The sequence below is a fragment of the Peromyscus leucopus genome, chromosome 22, assembly GCF_004664715.2.
Source record: "Peromyscus leucopus breed LL Stock chromosome 22, UCI_PerLeu_2.1, whole genome shotgun sequence".
NCBI lineage: Eukaryota > Metazoa > Chordata > Mammalia > Rodentia > Cricetidae > Peromyscus > Peromyscus leucopus.
The window spans coordinates 27,563,139-27,582,008 of NC_051081.1; the positions used below are offsets into that span (position 1 = coordinate 27,563,139).

Here is an 18,870-nt window from a genome sequence, read left to right on the forward strand (position 1 = left end):
CCCCTTGGCATATTATAAAAAGCCCTGTTGGATAAACAAAGGGGCTGTTGGGTATTGACCCAGGCCCTCCCGAAGCTATCTTGTGTCTCTATCTTTCTTCTCATCTTCTAGGTCTATCTTTCTACCTAATATTTTCTCATTCCTCTCTCCTCCACCCAAGAACCCTTCATAAGGTGGGAGCAGGTTGGAGCTGGACTCCCACAGGCTCCCACATAGATTTCATGGAGACCACCTGTGACATATTTTGGGACCCACTGCTGGCACCCAACACTACCTACAACAAAGCTGATGATGACCACCACACAAAGAGCTACAACCCAATGAGAGACAGAAGTCATGACATTCAGAAGCTGAGACCAGTTCAGGTGCTTGCCCTGGGATGGAAAAGATGGTAATATATAAAGTAGGTTCCAGAGCTAGCCTTGGGGCTGGAGAAATGGCCCAATGGTTATCAGCAAGTACTGCTTTTGCAGAGGACCTGGGTTCTATTCCCAGCACCCACACTGGGTAGCTAACAATCTCCTGCAATTCCATTTCTGGGAGCTCTAATACCATCTTCTGGCCTCCATCAGGATCTGTCCTCATGTGTACATACCCATACAAGTACGCATAATTAAAATTAGTAAGAATTAAAATCTTTAAAACCAGCTTTTTTTTTTTTTTCCCTGGGAGTCAGTTTAGAAAAATGCAACAAACGTGAGAAACACCGATTAGGTTCTGTTCTTAACAATGTTCCCTCTAGTTCAAATACCTCGGCACAGAAAACCCTAGTACTTCTCTACAGACAACCGGGGACATGATTCTCCCCACTTCACGTTATCTTTAGAAGACCCTATCCTACCTGAGCTGGGGGCTGACTGCTGGATGGCAAACATGTTTCTGATAACTGGTATCTAGAAAGAATTTTTCAAAGTGCTTGGATTTGAGAGAGCACTTAACACCTGCTGTTCATACTAAAGGATACACGCCATCTTAAGACAGTTCTTCCCAGCTGAGGTGTGTGGTTCTATGGCCTGGCAACTGTGTGACCCTGACATGGATCCATCACATTTCGAGGGGCGGGGGAGGTATGTTTTCATGGAAGACAGTACAAACAAATAGTTATGGTTTTCACAGAGCTAACACTTAATGTATGGGCCATCACTCAACGCACATACTAGACAAGATTACTCCCCCCCTTACTGAAATAATTTTTTTTTTTTTTTTTTGGCCAAGGAATCTTGAGAGAAGAAATCACAACCTGAAGAGCTAGGGACGGTTCTTTGAGACGGCAGAGGAGAGAAATCTGTGTTGATTTTCGATGAGGTTCATGTATGCAATCAATGCCTCAGTTTTGATTATCTTTTGGTTTCAAAGTTTAGGGAGATTCCCAAGTGATCTGTTTTATGATCTATTCTCTTACGTGGCCTGCCTTAGGTGCTCAGAAACGGCACGTAAATAATGCCTCACACATACAAAGGCACACTTCATGCTAACCAAAATCACTGCAAATACGCCGAAAACCAGAAAATACACCAAGCAACTCAAGACAGAAAAAAATGTCATCTGTCCTCAGTTATGGCACGGGATGGCACCTCAAGGCTTTCTCATCTGTATGTAGCACAGTCTAGGCATAGGTTCGGCGGAACTTGGAAAGGACTTTCTGTGACTGCATAGTCAAAACTACAATGCAGAGACAGTTTAATCCAAGAATGTCAAAGCTTCTAAGTAATTCATAAGCTAGTTGAACCAATCACTGCAAGACCATCCATACATCTCACTTCTTTCCCTTTTCTTTTTTAAATGGAAGGAAATCTCAATTGCTGATTTGATAAATATGCACAGCATTTCCAAATTAAGTTGCTTCTTCCACAATCATTCTTGCCACGGAAAAAAAGAAATCCCATGCTTCCATTATTGTGGGAGCCCGTTCTCGGGTTCCTCGTGGCTTTACCCAGCAGGTCCGAATAGAGGATGATCAGGACCACGGGCCTGAGTGCAGGTGTCTGAGATGGTCTGCACTTGGCTGTGCTGAGGGAGGAGGTCATTTGCTCCACCCCTTGGCATCTCTATAAATACCCTGGGGCAGAGACAATTCCTGTTGGAATAGGTTCCAGGCCCTCTCGAGGCTATCCTTTATTTTCTATCTGTTTATCTCTGCAATATTCTCTGCAATAAATCCTTCTATCTAATATTTCCTGTTGCTCGCACTCAAGAAAACTCTGGGGAGCTGTGGGGTTGGTGGGTAAACACCTCACACATTATACCACCCCCACCCCCACCTCCGGCGGGGGGCAGGGATCTTCCCACCCAGTCCTCTACTGTTTTCTTACCTCTATTCCCTTGTCCTTCTGCCTCATTTCCCACACCCGTTGTCTTCCTTGAAAAGCCAAGGCTATTCAGTGGCTCTCTCTTGCCAGACACCAAAGTCTTCGCTATTGAACGTTAACATTCTTCATGATGTAGTTTGTGCCTACTTCGAGACCCCTCTTTCAGTGATCGCCCTCACAGCTCTATCCTCTATGTGCACTGACATTCTCACAGCAACCCTACAACTGTTCCCAGTGCTTTGTGTTCCTACCTAGAACACAGGTTTGCTTTCTGCTTCAGGGTAACTCTTATTCACTCTCTGAGACTCAGATCACTGTGACCTCTTTTGAGATGTTTTCTCCAAATGCCCGGGAGAAGGAACCGTTCCGTCTTCCATCTATCTGCAAGCATATGCACAGGGTCTCTCACTTAGATCGAGCTTCTATCTAAGTTAAACATCTCCAATGGGCCAGAGACCTAACTGGTAGGAATTGGGGAATACAACTGTTAATTTCCTTAACATCAACACAGTGTGGTGTGTGTGTGTGTGTGAATACACAACAAAAAATAGTTTATTATAAAACAGACACACAATGTCACAAGAAAGTGTGTTTCAAGATGATATATAAATGAAACACTTTTAAGCAGATCTTATTTTAAAAGCTTGTCATGAAAGCACTGAGTGGGGCACATATTTTAAACTAATGCTTGCACACTGGCAGTTTCTGACTAGGAATCACCTGCTGTTAGTCTCCTTCTCAGTCCAGCTCTCGGACAGCGACCACTTAACACCTGGTGGGCATTATCATCCTCCCAAGAAACCCATTTTCAGAGCCAAGCGGTTTGGACTCCCAGATGCAGCTCCCTGTCCTCACTCAGGAAGACCGATCGCCCTGAATTCAGAATCAGTACTAAAAGGCAACAGCCCTTCACGATCCCCCTGGCTCTGTATTGCTTTGTTTCCCAGCCAAAGGGTCCACGGTTAAAGCTGCTGTCCCCTGGGGATGTCACCAGCACCCATTCCATCAGCCTGGAAGGGAGGCTCTCTGAAGCCAACAATATGGTCGATGTGTTTCTCGACTTTGCAGAAAAGAAACCTTTCTGTTCTCTGGCCCCACCTAATCAATACTTTGTTTTTCTTTTTAGCAAGCAGTTCCCTTAGCAACGGTTGTTTTAGAGGATCGAGAACAGCATGCTTCGAAGACAAATGCTTTTACAGTTTTCTATTACAGAACATTATACTTTGAAATAACTTAACCGAAAATCAACAGGGATTGAAAGCAAAATTTAATGGAATTTGATTAGACTACAAAGCTAATCAAGTCTGAGACGATCTGAACCCAGTGCAGACTGAATCTTTCTTATCCTAATCCTCAAAACCAAAAATGTTTCAAATTTCAGGTTTTTTTTGTTTTGTTTTTTAGTAAAATATCTGAATAGACTGTGTGCTGTTAACCATGCTCAGAAAACCTTGAATTTCCGAGCATTTTAGACAGCAGGATCAGGGTGGTCTATCTACAGTACTACTCCACAGTGCTTGGTGAATCCTCTTTGCAGATGTCTACCCAACAAAGCATCTGATTTTTTGACATAGTTCCTGGCTACTCTTTGGGCTGGTCAGAACAGAAGTCGTCAGGATCAGGGTACTGCCCCGTATTTATAACAAGTACATTTTTTTTCCCTAGCATTCTACATGTGACTAGGTGTAGCCTCCTAGACAGAAGAGTCAACAGATACTATTGCACATATATTTTAAAGTTGGTATCTAACAAGGTAACGAATCAAGACGCTAGTTCCTTTCCCGGAATACACAAGAAACCTAAAGTTGGGTACAAATTCAAAGTGCTACATTTCCAAGTCTGTCCGGGTACGTGAGTACATCCAACTGCCAACAGGACACCTCGACCCAGGTTTCACCTGGAAACGCCATATTTTTTTTTTCTTCCAGATATAGCCACAGTGCAGCATGCCGCAGAAAGACTCCACAGGCACATCTCATACCATCCCACAGAACTAGTGAGATGAAGAGTTGAAAATTAGTACAACTAATAATCTTACGTTCAGTGAAGAGCCTCTTTGGGGTATTTTTTTTTTAAATGTTATTTAACTTTTGCATCATTCACTGTGCAGGGTGGTAAAAAGGAAGGCTCACTGGAAGTCCGGTGCTCTCTCTCTCTTCAGACTAAGATGCCTTTTACCTGGCTTTGTTTTTTTTTCCCCCACTGTCGTCAAATGGACATTGAGGGGGTAAAAACAAATACAAATTTAGCATTAGTATAGAGACAGTTTTGTTCTTGCGTGCCATTTGAAACGGTCTTGGGGGCTTTAGAAGTCTGCAAGCCACACTTTAAGAACTGCTGTTCTGATGCATGGCCTTGCCCTGCTGGTTTCGAAGCCAGGACAGCAGGCGATCCCAGACTAAGAAACAACAGTGAACAAGGCACACCTCTCCAGGTCATCACTGAACCAGAAAAAAATGCTTCCTGGGGAGTTTGTAAGCAAAATGCACCCCCTGCCCTGCACTGAAGCTCACAGATTCGAGTTCTTGGTTCCTAGATGGTTGGCACTGTTCAGGAAGGTTACAGAGAGGCGTGGCCTTGATGAAGGAAGGGTGTCACTGGGGGCCAGGCTCTGAGAGTTTAAAAGCCTGCCCTACTTCCCTAGTTCTTTTTCTCAGTGTGTCATGTTTACAGCTGAATATGTGATCTCTCAGCTGCCTGCTCTGGCTGCCGGCGGACATGCCTCATACACCTTAGGGACTCTCCCTGTGAAACCATAAGGCCAAAGAAACTCTGCTGTGAGATGCTTTGGTCCTGGAATTATATCACAGAAAGAAAAGCAGGACTAATAAGCTTCTCTAAAGCAATTACAGTAACATGGGATTTGTAAGTAACAAATGTCCAAACAAAAAGCCATACTTGTTCGTGAGATCTTTTTCTAGGATATTAATGTTATTAAAAAAAAAAAAAAAAAAAAAAAAAGCAGAAGCAGGTTATTTGGGACCTCTCTCTCTTTAAACAATCAGAGTAAAAGCATCACCAACGATGAAGATGCTAGCAGGTCAGCTAGTTTATATCCCTTCATTTAGTACAAAAAAAGGGGGATTCCCCTACTGGCTAAAATTTCTGCTACATTAAAAGCCACCTAGAAAGGTTGCCAGCAAAAATAAAAAAGCGGAAGAAACTTTGGCGTGTATTTTTTTTTTTTTTAAAGAAAGAAATACAGAAGTAGAGGAAGAAATGACTCTTGGATCTTGTTTAATTCTGACAAAACTGGACTCCATCTTTAACGACCACCTACCTTCAGGGAGCAAAATAATTTTTGACTTGGGTAAACTGCCAGGTATCCAGGGCCAAGCCATGGGCAGCTTACACCTGTGTTGATATGTTCATTCAGGTTCATATAGTTTACATTTATCCTCTAAGCACATGGCTCTATAGGTTTTAAGGGACATCCCCTTGCCCTGATTTTCTCAACAGCTCTTGTAGTCTTAGTTCAGCAGGCAACTTTGCAGAATATAAGTGGCTTCCTTTTTTAATACAGAACACGTGTTGGTATTGTAAAAAACACTGCCCCCTATTTGTTTCCTCCTGGACTGCCTTTCTGCTCCATAGTATCTCCGGATGGTGTCTCTTACGGCCTTCCTCCACGTTTGATACGCAAGATTTGAAATACAAAGCCTTCCAGGCTGAGATTAGAAAGGAAGAGCCAAGCAGAGGGATGTGGCAGGGCCTCATACAAGAAGTTTGGGAGGACCCCCTGCCCCGAACTCCAGGTCTAAGAGGAACTATGGGGTGCTCTAAGAATTTTTTGTGAACCTCTTAGCCTGACTAATCCGGGATTCAACTTCTCTGCTCATCAAAGTATTCTTCCTTATGGAAATAGGACATTTCAGATCTGACAACACTTACTGGATACAGGGCTGTGCTCATCTGAAATCTGCCTTCCTGAAGGCTGAGGGTACAAACGTACACTCAGAGCCTCACCTTTCCTGTGTTATCCCTGCTCAGGTTAATGGAGTTTCCTCCTAACTAAGAGATAGCTGCACCCCATTATGGAGCAGTCCACTTACCAGAAGTATGCTAGAGCAGATTATTTAAAAGGAAGAAACAAACTCACGGTACACACTCAGAAGCTCACTGTAATGGAATTCTGTTGGCAGACGAGAGGCTTCTGGGAATATAGATCAAATTAATTCTTCAGCTGTTCACATATCCCTGTGGCTACGGTAAGCTGCAAACAGCTAATACTGGTATCTCTTTCCACGCCAGCCTAGAAACTCCAGTGTAAGGTCCAAGCGCTGCTCTGTGCAGCCCCAGCTCTCCGCTGGCTGTTATCAGGCATGCCGTTCTGCTCCAGGAGGAGTCTAATGCAGTGAGCTTTCAGTCTCTCTGCTCTGGGCTTAAAGCCTATGTTCCAGAAGTGGCTGCTTCCCTCTGCCTCTCTTTCTTGGGCTGTAATCAGTGCAGAGCAGGAAGGTCATGTTTGTGGTTATCCGCACAAAGGACTTCTGCTATAAAATTTTGCTTTGCAGACATCTGCACAAAATGAAGCTACGTTAGGTGTCTGTCACTACACACTAGAGTGGACAAAACCAGAGTCCCTAAAACAATGGCAATACTAAAATACTCCCATGAATATTTGCTCAAGACAGAAAGGGACACAAAGCTCTAAATATGTAATGAACGAGAACACTGGCTCCTATTGTGTCTCAGCGACGAATTCATTGAAAATGAGCAATACAGTTAACTAGATCGTTTTATTATATATTGATTAATAAATACAAGGTTCTACCTCTGCATTTCTCATCAGATGCTTTGGCAATGCCACTAACAGGAGGGCCAGAAATGAAGAACAAACATAAATGGACTCCTCCTTTCTTTATGCCCATCACACATTCTTCAAGCACATACTGGTCATCTATTATGTGTGCCACACTGAGCCAGGTACTAATAATGCCTTGTGATGTCCGGAAGAGGGTTTATAGTATCCATCATTCAGACCTAAGTCATGTAGCAAGTATCTGGAGATAGTATGGGAAATACATGGGAAGATTAATTTCCTTTCTGACTGCAGAATGCTGGTGAAGAATAGTGAGGAGGCTTAGGAGAAGGTAAGTCTTGATTATAGGAGCAAGGATTTAACAAACAAACAAACAAACGTAAAACCAGGAGAGAGGACAGAAAACCTGGTGCCCATCAACACACCGCAGAGTACTTCCGCCTCTGACTAAACTAAGACTTGCCCTAAAGAGTATATGGACAGAGACTAAGACAGATAGGGTGACGTAGCAGAGGACCCCGGCCCAGGTGACCACAACCTTGGCTCTGACACTGGTTCCTGCGAAGATCCTTGGACATTTAGCTCTCTAGGCTTCGAAATTTTAATGACTAAAAAGACGGTGGAATGGATAATTTAGGAAGTCCCTTTAGACTTTCCTCTTAAGTTTAAGATTCTGGCAACAATGTTGAAATTGTGCATTACTATAGATTTGCTGATGGTAGTGCCACAGAATTATAAAGCTATAGAAGTCATAATTTTTTTTTTTTTTTTTTTTTTTTTTTTTTTTTTTTTTTTTTTTTAGACAGTGCTTGAATACAAGATGTTTTGCTGATGTGGATAAAGTCGCCACCAGCTTAGAAGTCATAATTTTAAGAAGTAGTTTCCTACTAAGAGACCGGTTGACTTTTGAAAACTACTAAGTTTCAAAGCATGTATTAAGTAAGGTGAACTATGGATGCAGCCAACACAGTGATTCAATGCCCAGTAAAACATGTTAGCTCCATGTTTATCTAGCCCCAAAGACTATCAATTATCAAATGTTCTGCTGCCTAAAATTAATACATCTTGGTTAAGGGAAAACCATCCTGGGGAAGGATCTAACATTTTGTTTCACCTCTTCATCAAAATTCCCTAAAAGCCCTCAGCTGTCCCTCATGTGCCCCCATGTTTGATCTTCCTAAAGAGGAAGATCCATGTAAATCACACCCATTGAGAGAGGCATTAGGAGAACAGCCCCAAGCTTCTTAAGGACATGTTAGTTGCAAACAATGGCCTATAAAAAGTCCAACATCTGGTTGTTCACATCCTTGGCATGGAGCACAAAGCCTGTTTTGACTGATCCCAACACACATCTTCAGACTCTTGTCTACCACATGCCCCCTTCCTCCAGCAACACGGACTGGTGCCTGTTGCTCACTTACTTACCCACGCCCCTTCTCAACTCCATGACCTCCATGACTTTACACAGCTCTGCTTACTCTTCATAGAAAGCTCCTCTGAACTCTCAAAGCCCATCCTCAGGGATGTATTGCCCGCACCAAGGCTGCACACCCTAAACCTTCCCAAAGAGCATCACCAAATGGAACTTGCCGGGGACAGGCTCATTCACGGTGGCTTTGGTGACAGGTCTGTTTCATTACTGAGCTATCTTAGGACCCAGCAAATAGCAACTCTGCAAAACCAATGTTGCAGAAGGGACAGGAACAGAAGACAGAAGGCCTTGAATGTGAGCTAAGCCATGTGAGTATTTAAAAGTCAGATTACTTCTAGAAAACAAGTTCGGTGCACGAGGAAGAAAGACACCAATGACTGTGAAGCATCTTTGCAGTCCAGGCTTTTAATTTGGAAAAAAACGAACATAAACTCATCTTCTTTTCATCTCAACATGGTATGAAATCAAGGTTTCTGTGTATCAATATTTATGACATTTTGAATGAGTGGATGAATATAATACACCTCAACCACTTCAGAGAAATAACAACAAATAATAAACTCTTAGTTTCCTTTCTGCCATTTCTGCATATCACGACATTAGATAATGTGACACCAGTTAATGCTTTTCGCTAGAAAGGCACTTGGGCACATGAATAATGCACAGAACTATTTTATAAATATTAATGTATGCTGTTAGCCTCACATCTGTTAGTCAAATAACCAAGAGCAAACCAGAAGACAAGGCATGAGAATTGCACTTTTCCAAAAGTGTGAACTACTACAGTGGAAAAAAAAAAAAAACAAAACGCGACTGGATCCTTACGCAAAAACAAAAAAATGACACGATACTCCGAAAGGAAGCCCTGTGAAGAATTTCAGTTTTTCAGTCAGCAGAGATTAGGGAAGTACATTTCACTCCCTGCTTATAGCCAACACTTGCTAGATGGCAGCGAATGGACAGCGAATGGCCGAGCAGGATTAACTTCGCTTAGCTGAGGCGAGAATTGAGCCACCTAGGTCTGAATCCCATTCAGACTGTATCATAGGCAAGGAGAAGACTTGGGAACCCGGGGTAGTGAACTGAGCACAAGCTGAGCAAAGTCTCAAGTTCACCAGATGCTGAAGACCCGAGCTCTTGACAAAGCAGGGCAGGAATGCCTGACTTTCACCGTGGTGACACCTATCTCCAGGGAACATGACCTTAAGGCCCACTGCCCAGGGTCCCTCGACCACTGGGAACAAGCAGACACACCTTGTAGCCAAGACAAACAATCCGTGGGCAAACGTTTGCAACCATCAGAAGGATGGAAAAATCTAAAGCATATAAACATGATCTCAACTCTTCTGCCCTCTAAGGAACAAGGGTTTCTTTGTGAGGGCGAACAATGCTTTCCCATACAGCAAGACTCCTGAAGGGCATATAATGACTTTTTAAAGGTGTAATGATCTATAAGTAGCATTAAGGAATGCTTTCAGGATAATAACTTTGTGAATTCGGTCAGCATTGGTTGTGTAAGAAATGTTTTCACATATCAACTTAAGCCTACTGTGAACTTCACCTTAGTAATGTCTGCATACTTCAAGATCCATCATGTGGAAGATGATCATCTAAAGAGTGATGTTTCTAGTTGATTCTTACCTTCAGTACCAACACTCTTTTTCAAGGAAGTGTCTTCCCTAAAACTCTTATTTGAACATCTAAACCTTTGGGATTGGAGGGGATAGCTCAGTTTTGCCCAAGTCCTTGAGTTCAACTCTCAACATTATAGTGTGTGTGTGTGTGTGTGTGTGTGTGTGTGTGTGTGTGTGTGTGTGTAAACAAAAAGGTCAATATCCCAAACCTGTGGGCTTGGGGGGTGTGGATAGTAAAATATGTCTACATTTGATCTCACATATGTCTACCTATTACCACAGGAATCTCTTGTTATTTTGGTCCCAGCAACACATCAGTTTGCCAGTTACAGTCAATGAACACAGTGATTTATTTATTTATTTATTTATTTATTTATTTATTTATTTATTTATTTATTTATTTATTTATTTATTTTTGTAAGCAGCATACCGTTTCCTAGGGTTCACTCATTTCACCATTAGGGAAAGTTTGATGTGTACATCTACACTTTTTTTTTTTTTTTAATTTCTGGCTACTATTTAGAAGAACAGTAATGCTGTAGATTAAAAACAAGAACTAGATTAACAGCCATAGCTTGTTAGGAAACCCGAACAATCGGAGAGCGTCTGACACACCGACTTTAAAGACAGTCCGTCTGTCCTTCAAATTTGCCCTGGGTTCTCCAGCAGGAAGCAAGTGCAGACTACAGGACAATGTAAAAGATTCTTGCCTTCTGACATGTCAAGGAACAAATATTCACATCTTGGGGGGAAAGGGAGGTTTATGCAGCATTGACGTAACCCCTAAAACGCAAGTGAAACCGATCATATGAGTCAAATACAATGATAGAAAAAAAAGCTTTAAAAAAATCTTAAGCCATGTTTGAAAGACATATTTGCACATTTCTCAAAACCCTGGGAGCTTCTTCCGGGTAAGAGCTTCATCTCTAAACATAACGGACACCCAGCTCAATGTCAAGGCTGAGTGTGGGGGGGTCTCAGTGACTGCACACACAGGACCTAAGTCTACACCGGTTCTCCCTGCCTCTGGAGTCACACTGATAAAGGAAGCCTGAGCCCGGCTCCAGGTGACCTTTCAACAACCTGCACTTTGCAGCCTGCTCCTGCTGCCCTTAGGGGAAGACTGGAGCCTCAGGGCCACCGGCACTTGAGTTCCAAGGGCCTGAGACAGCCACCTTTCGGTGTGTGCAAGGTTCACAGCTTTCCTCCTCCTCCTCCTCCTCGGCATCAACTTGGCCGCAAGACTCTCCCTAATTATTTTCTTTAAACGTAAAAGCCAGCTAACACTTCCCCAGTCCCTGTCCAATCCAGGCTTTATTTACTTTGCCTTTTCTTTCAGTGGGTAGGGATTTTTGCCTGGCTTCACCTCTGTATCTCCTGGGACTGTAGTAGAATCCGGCACACGTAGGTCCTCCAGAAATATTTCCTGGATGAGTCAATTCCCTGGGTCCAGGTACATTTCCATTTCCATGGGCTTCTGGAGATACCATGTCCTCTTCTTGGGAAGGCTTTCACCTCCTCTTCATCTAGATAACTAGATAACTGCTACTTACCCAATCTAGCTTAACCAGCTTCAAAGTTTCTGTAACTTTCTCCACACATCCCCATCTAGCATATCCATCCACAACCCTTCCCTTACCCTAAAGCATTCCAGCTGCTGCTTTGCAGCTGGGCTCCTAAGTGTCTTGCAGCCAAAGATGCCTTCTTCACTTCTGGCCCTGTTCTATGTGGAACTGATGGACAGCCCACAGTGAGGCTACAAAACCCATTTGCTGAGTGAAGTAAGAGAATGGGATGTCTCGGCAGGTGACCAACCAGGATGGGGCATTCCCTACAACAGTTACTATCCTCAAAAAAACAGCAGCAACTTTTAAAATTCTCCTGCAGGTCTCCAAGACTCGGGGCTGCTCTCTTCACTACGTGCAGATTCATATTTAATATCACGAGATGCAAAATAAATAAACTTTACAGTAATTAGGCCTTCTGGGGGCAAGATGGTAATTTTCAGGTATTTGAAGCTATAGTAATGTCAAAGAACGAAGCTCATGCATTTTTGTACTTCTAATTAGAACACATACATGCATAAGCATGCACTCGCAAAGAATAACTGGTCTGCTTCAGATGAAATGTAAACAAAAAAAAAGTGTGCATCACCCAATTCTGCTCCCACATGCTCCCGCAGCACGTATTCCCATATGCAGTCAGGTAGGCGGGTGTTTCAAGACCGTACTTCTGCGATGGTGTTCTATTTAAAGCCAGTCTTTGGAGTGAAAAAAAAAAAAAAAAAAAAACCCACGAGGAAATAATTATTCAAACTGCAAGATTCACAACTTGTGGAACTAACTCCCTGACTCCCTTCCCAAAGGCTGAAAAATCATTTAGTAGTTTTGTTAAGTACAGGCTTCAAGAATGGATAGATTTTTAGATACAAAAAAAAAAAAAAAGAACTAAATAGACGAACTTTCCAAAGGGCATCATAATCAAATCCACATCCCGGTTAACCGGCTGTAAGGATCACTAGTTTCCGCCAGGAACATGCAGCTGTGTGCTATTTACAGGCACCTGAAATATTCTTTAAGACTTCTGTCGGTTCGGCATTTCCAAACTTACGGCAATGGTTACGCTCTCTGGCAGACTAGGGATGCACGCCTCAGATCATGACATTCTGGCCTTCTGGTACCTGCCTCCCTTTTTTGCAGCAGCCAAGTTGAGGAGGGCCTTCTCTATACACCTTGCTTACATAGCCAATGAATGAACCGAATAGCCAGGACATTTCTGGTTAGCAATGTCGTGGATCAGCGCTTTACACAATGTCACGTGAGAAGAAGGGACAGGAGATAGCAGCCTTGCTTCACCCAGATGCAGAACAACCATTCAGGACAACCTTGGGCTAAGGAAGAGTTAATCTCCCAGGCACAGGGATTCCAGCTGCAGAGGAAACCCAATTCCTTCAAGTCCAGGGGCAATAGGATGTCTCTACTCCAAAACAGGTGTTCCGCAAACAGACTGCCATAATTTCTACTCCTTGCACAGAGGCATGGGGTTTTAATTTTAAGCATCTTTAACGAAAATGCTGGCTCACCTTCCCGGCACATCTTACCGCAGTTTGGAAACAGTATAATTAGTTCACGACTAGAGAAAGGTTTACATGAATTCTCCACCAAAGAGTTCAATTGGGAGGAAATGTCTGTCCTGCACAGGGGTAAAAAGCTGGGGGTGGGGGGCATCATCACCCCGAGGTTTGTCCTGAAAACCTTTTCTAAGAGAGGTGACTGACCCCAGCGGCGGGTAAGTAACAATTAACCTCAATGTTCCTCTATGCCCATTACTAACTCAACACACTGTTTGTCAAATGGGGTCTTCTCTGATCTAAAAAGTGGGATGCAGTTTCTTTGGGGGTGTGGGTGTCTTTCCTACCTTCTAATACGTTTGGTTGTTTGTTTTTGTTTTTGTTTTTGTTTTTGTTTTTTCTGCTACTTTGCGCTTTCTGGAGCTCATTGTAGAGTCTGAATCACAGGGTTCTGTCCAGTGCACTAGGTCACCGGGACATGGTATTGTGTTCATCGAGATCCAATTGCCTATGTTTCAACCTGAGCACCCAGCAACTGTTCACCTTGTAATGAGATCTGGCATTCTTGTATACATTTAATTCTAGTGCCATCCCTTCTTTCCACCTCAAAACTCCGCTTTCCTCACTTGCCCTCACCACCTTCTGTGGCCGCTAGGCTGCCTGAAGCCAGCTTTGCTGAAGCTTCTCAACATCCACCTAGTCTGAAGAAAAACACACCTGTTCCTGCCTGTCAACCCTCCTCCGCAACCCTCGGGGTGGAAGCCTTCTGGGCTACTTTGGGGGATGGGGGAGTTCACACCACCACCCTGTGTTTCCTTTCCCTCCATCCCACCCCAAGGCCACGGGGCAAGCCTTCCCCCCTCCCAATTCCTTCCTGTTTCCCAGGCCAGGTCCATCCAGGACACCCAACTGCCAGGGGTCAGAGTGCCACATTCCAGTGGCTTCACACCACCACAGGGAGGGCTCCGGATTCCTTCGTGGGGGGTGGGGGCAGGGCAAGGGAGGCTGGAGTTAAAAGTTCACCGGGGGCCAATTCGGCCCACTGGGCTCGATGTTCAGGACACAACACCATGGGGGCAAGATGGGCCTCTGGGGCGCCAAGAACCCCTTCCACGGTGGAGAAGGACAAGATCTCCAACCTCTGTGGATGAGGTAGGAAGACGAGGCCATCACTACAGATGTGGCAGAACTTTTTCAAAAATACTAAGAGCACTCTTTCAGGGTCTCAGATGTAATCGTAGAATTGGGGGACGGGGCGGGGGGGGGGGGCACGCTGGCTGGGGGAGGCTATTCTGAGGAATCATTTCCGTAATTCTGGAATAGTTTTCTGGCCCCAGTTTCTTTCAGAGTCTGATGTACCTTTGACGGATAAAATGCCACTCCCGCGTGACATCCAGACTTCTTCACCCCCCGAGCGACAACATAGCTACCCTCCTCTCCCTGTACTGAACTTCTCGGCTCCAGGTTTTCTTGGTGTCTCTCTACTACAGCCTGAACTCCCACCCACACAGACCCTGGCCTCGTCAGGACTTCCCAGGTCAGCCTACTGGATGCTTGAAGCCTTATGAAATTTGGTCCCGGGATAGGCAGCCTATCATGGATGCCCTAGGGCAGAAGGCCGTCAACATGATGGGAACTGACAACCTCACCCACCTACACCCCAGGCCGGGACTGGAGCAATACCGCATGGTACCCAGGACTGACCCTCCCACACTGTTAGTTCCACACCATTGGAATCCAAGAGGGGGGAAGCTGTGGAGAGATGAGGAGTTCCGGGCCAGATTATAGGGTTAAATGAGGGCGTAGGAGAATGTGGCTGGCCTGATGGAAACGGATCTGAGAGGGAAGGATGAGAGAAGAGACGCTGGAGAATAAGGAAATGAAGTAAGTAAAGAGCCTCCCCCCCCCCCCCCCCGCCCCCCAGACAGGGTTTCTCTGTGTAGCTTTGCGCCTGTCCTGGAACTCACTCTGTAGCCCAGGCTGGCCTCGAACTCACGAGATCCGCCTGCTTCTGCCTCCCGAGTGCTGGGATTAAAGGCGTGCGCCGCCACCACCGCCAGGCAAAGAGAGCCTTTTTAGGGCATACTTCACATGTTAGTCAAAAAAGTCAGCCAAGGTCTGTCTCAAGACAGTGGTAGAAGCCCCTGAATGGACCAAATCTATCCGCTACACTGTTAAGAAAATGTTGTCTCCCCCAACCCTTGCTTTAAATGAATGCCCCTGAGTGAAGCTGAAGAGCAAAGACTAATAAGCAAGTGTGTAAGAGTTAATAAGACCCTACGGAAAGAAACGCCGAGAAGCCATGTGACTCCAAGCAATTGTTCTTGTTTAAAAACAGAAGAGAAAGAATTCCTGACCAATTAACCACTTATCGCCCACCCGCTTCTTATCAAGTGAGGGTGGCAATCAGGCTCTCTTATTTGTTAAGACTCCAAACACCAGTAAGAAGATGCTCTGTCTGTGGCGGATCATCAGGGCTTGGCTAGTATCTGGGCTCCCTCCCTCCCTCTCCTGCACACACACACTACCTTCCAGAAGAAAATGGCTCAGTGTTCTGTTCACAAAAAAAAAAACTGCACATTACGGCCACGAGCCGGTCTCCCAGCATTGTTGGCAGCCTGCGTTCCTGTCAGCGATGAAATAAAAGCGCCCGCGTTGCGCACATAAGCAGTGTGGGACTACAGCAGAAGCAATTAGACGGTCCATAAAGTGTGCCTATGACAGCTCTTCCTTTTATGAAGATCCAACTTTAAATGGACCGCTTCAATGTGGGTGAGACAGATGTGGAGAAGAGAAAGCGACGACCGCATGCCCTGCCATTCTTCCTACAAAAGGAAGGATCCTCCAAACCAGGGCAAAATAATCTTGCCACACAGGAATCACCCTGCAGTCATTTGCATTACAATATTTTTTTTTTAGACGATGGGTACCAGAGAAAGATTTAATGGCAAAAAAAAAGAGTCCTGGAATGCACTGAGAACCAGAATAGGAAGAGAGGTTATTAAAATGACAATGAACGGTAGAAATGCTGTTTTCAAAAACAGAGCAAGCCGCTTTGTTTGCGTGAGTACATAGCCCCCGTTTGTTTAAAGCTCTAACAAACTCCACCAGGGAAAAGGATTACTTCTACAATCCTGTAACATAAATAATCTATTTCAATCTAAATACTTTTTGAATGTGAAGAAACACTTGAGGGGGGGGGGAACAGACACAGGACTTCCAGGCACACTACACCTTTTCTAGCTAGGATGGCCTTTAAAAACTGTGACTGACTGCCAGATCCTGGAACCAAAACTCTTGTCCTCCAGCTCAGTCTTTACCACATGAAATGCTGCCAGCAAACACTTCTATACTTGTTTTCTTTCCTTTAGGGGAAACAAAAACACCACCAAAGACTCACCTCGTTTTGTCAGAGCTGCGATGATTCTCCTCGGGAGTAGTAGGGTGTGGACAAATCACAGAGGACCAGTGGCATCCCACCCTGCCCCACCCCGGACATCTCATCTGGACCATGTGGAGACCCTTTGTTCCTCTGGTGTGTGTAGGGACTCTGAGAGGTACCCTCGGATTCAGTATCCCAGGTGGCACCTACCTATGAACAAAGTCATCAATAGATGTCCCTTCCAAGCACCTGTGCCATGGAATTGAAGAAAGATACCTATCAACTATTCATTCATTAAAAAAAAAATTCACTAAGCAATTGCTACTTACACGCCCCCATACTAGGTACCGAGGGGCCACAAAAGGACACAGTAACCAGCTTAATTACAAAGCATCTGTCGACCCTATTGGGATGCCCACCTGAAAGGCAGTCAGGAGTTGAGGAGGGTACAGAGTCAGCCCATAAAGAAAGAGCAGAGTCGTCTTCTTATATCCACCGCCTGTTTTAGGAGTTTGGAATGTCCCAATAACAGTGTTTACTGGAAATAAGTCACCTGATTAAGCTCTTTCATCCTCCCCAAATTTCCCGAGGAGCCAGTAAATATTAACGAAGCTTCTGAGTGACTGGGTACGCGGGTACGTTAGATCAGATCAGATCACAGGCACCCAGGGATGGAGACGGAATGTGGAACTCCCAACCAGCCAGTCCATATCCTCACACCGACCCCGCCGAGCTGCAAAACCCACCGCACTTTTTATTTAGAGTTAGTAAGAGAAAAGAAAACCACTTTCCGACCTTCCGAACGTAACACTGAGCAGGGCATTTAACAAGCACCTGATGGGTAAAAACCACTGTTCTCCGCTAAGGGACAAAGACACAATGACAACCCGTATTTACTGCGAGTGCTCTATGCACAACACCCTACGCTAATCCTTTTGCACGAGTGAATTGATCACATCTCATACCCACCCACAGGAGAAGACACCACCACCATCACGCCCCTTTCCAGATGGAAGAAGGCACAAACAGAGGGGTGAGCGGGCTGGCCAGGAGAAATGCAATCCTGCAAGCACACCAGTTGCTGGGATGGGCTGGGAAACTGACGCCAGAGCTTGAACTCCCACCCAGAGGCAATCTTGCCTCTATTAATAAAACGTGGTTTCTCTCTAAGGAATCTGTCATCTAGATTTTTCCCGGGAAGTCATTTTTCTCCAGCTAGCCTTTCTTGGAACTTTTACCCCGGACACTCCATGGAAAACGGGGACCACGCCCATGGCACATGTGGGTATCGTGTCCCATGAGGACCCTGTCCTCTTTGTCTGGGGGAGCTAGCAAGCAGTAAGGCAGTATTGGGGGCTTAGATCAGTGCCACAGGGTAGGCAGGAGGGCCTACCTAATGAGGAGAGCTGCGGTCACTGGCTAGGCATATCCCCAAGTTCACGTGTGTAGTGCTGGGAGGTGGGAAATCAACTACAGACAGCTTTTCCACGTGGGCTTTTCCTGAACCCCATGGGAAAGGTCACCGGAAAGAATTCAGACCCTGTGCGAGGTTAAGTCAGTGAGGTTAGGCAACTGCTGCCCTAGCCATGTGCTGGACACAACGCAGGGCAGGTACTGTGCCACAAACTCTCACATGCTGCCCTGTCCATCGAAGACAGTGTGCTTGCAGTATACACAGAAGCTGTCCCCGCCCCCAAGACTTGATGCTCATTTATTGTTTTAAATTAACCCTCACAACAGGGTAAGAAGTCAGGTATTGAAATAGGAATGCAGAAAGAAAGGGACAACGGTGGCTGAGGCTAGCATACTGGTGGAGACTCGAAGAGAGCCACCAAAGGAGAGCCAGACTCTTCTAAGGTCGCCTTTTGGAAGAACTGACCCTTAATGAGGTAAAGTGTGAAGCAGCTGTAAACATCCATCCATAAACAATTCCGTCCAGCATCTCCTTCTGGCCAGGACCTCCAACTATATTTATGCCTTCTCTAACAGTTGCACATCCCAACAGCCAGAAATAAACCCAGGGCTCTCCAACTCCAACTCCTCCTCCCCGCTCAGCTCAGTTGGCCAAACTCCAGGGCCCTGTGAGCAAGGAAACGTGGTCCAGCAACATCATATTATCATTCACCTCCTGTTTAAACACTCCCCTCTCCCGTATGCAGCTAATGGTGCCCCAGAAGCTGCAGCATCATCTGCCATACAAAGATGATACCCATCGAGTTAGTTACAAATGGATTTAAACGTTTATAAGCTGGCGTGATAGCGCACTTGTAGTCTGGGTAGA

The 18,870-nt window shown here is 45.0% G+C and overlaps 1 protein-coding gene across 2 annotated transcripts in view; it reads right to left on the bottom strand.

Annotated features, from left to right (window-relative positions):
- The window catches only part of Crim1 (cysteine rich transmembrane BMP regulator 1), a 184,090-nt gene that overhangs the window by 144,381 nt on the left and 20,839 nt on the right, over window positions 1-18,870 (bottom strand). The gene's annotated exons all lie outside the window — the stretch shown is intronic.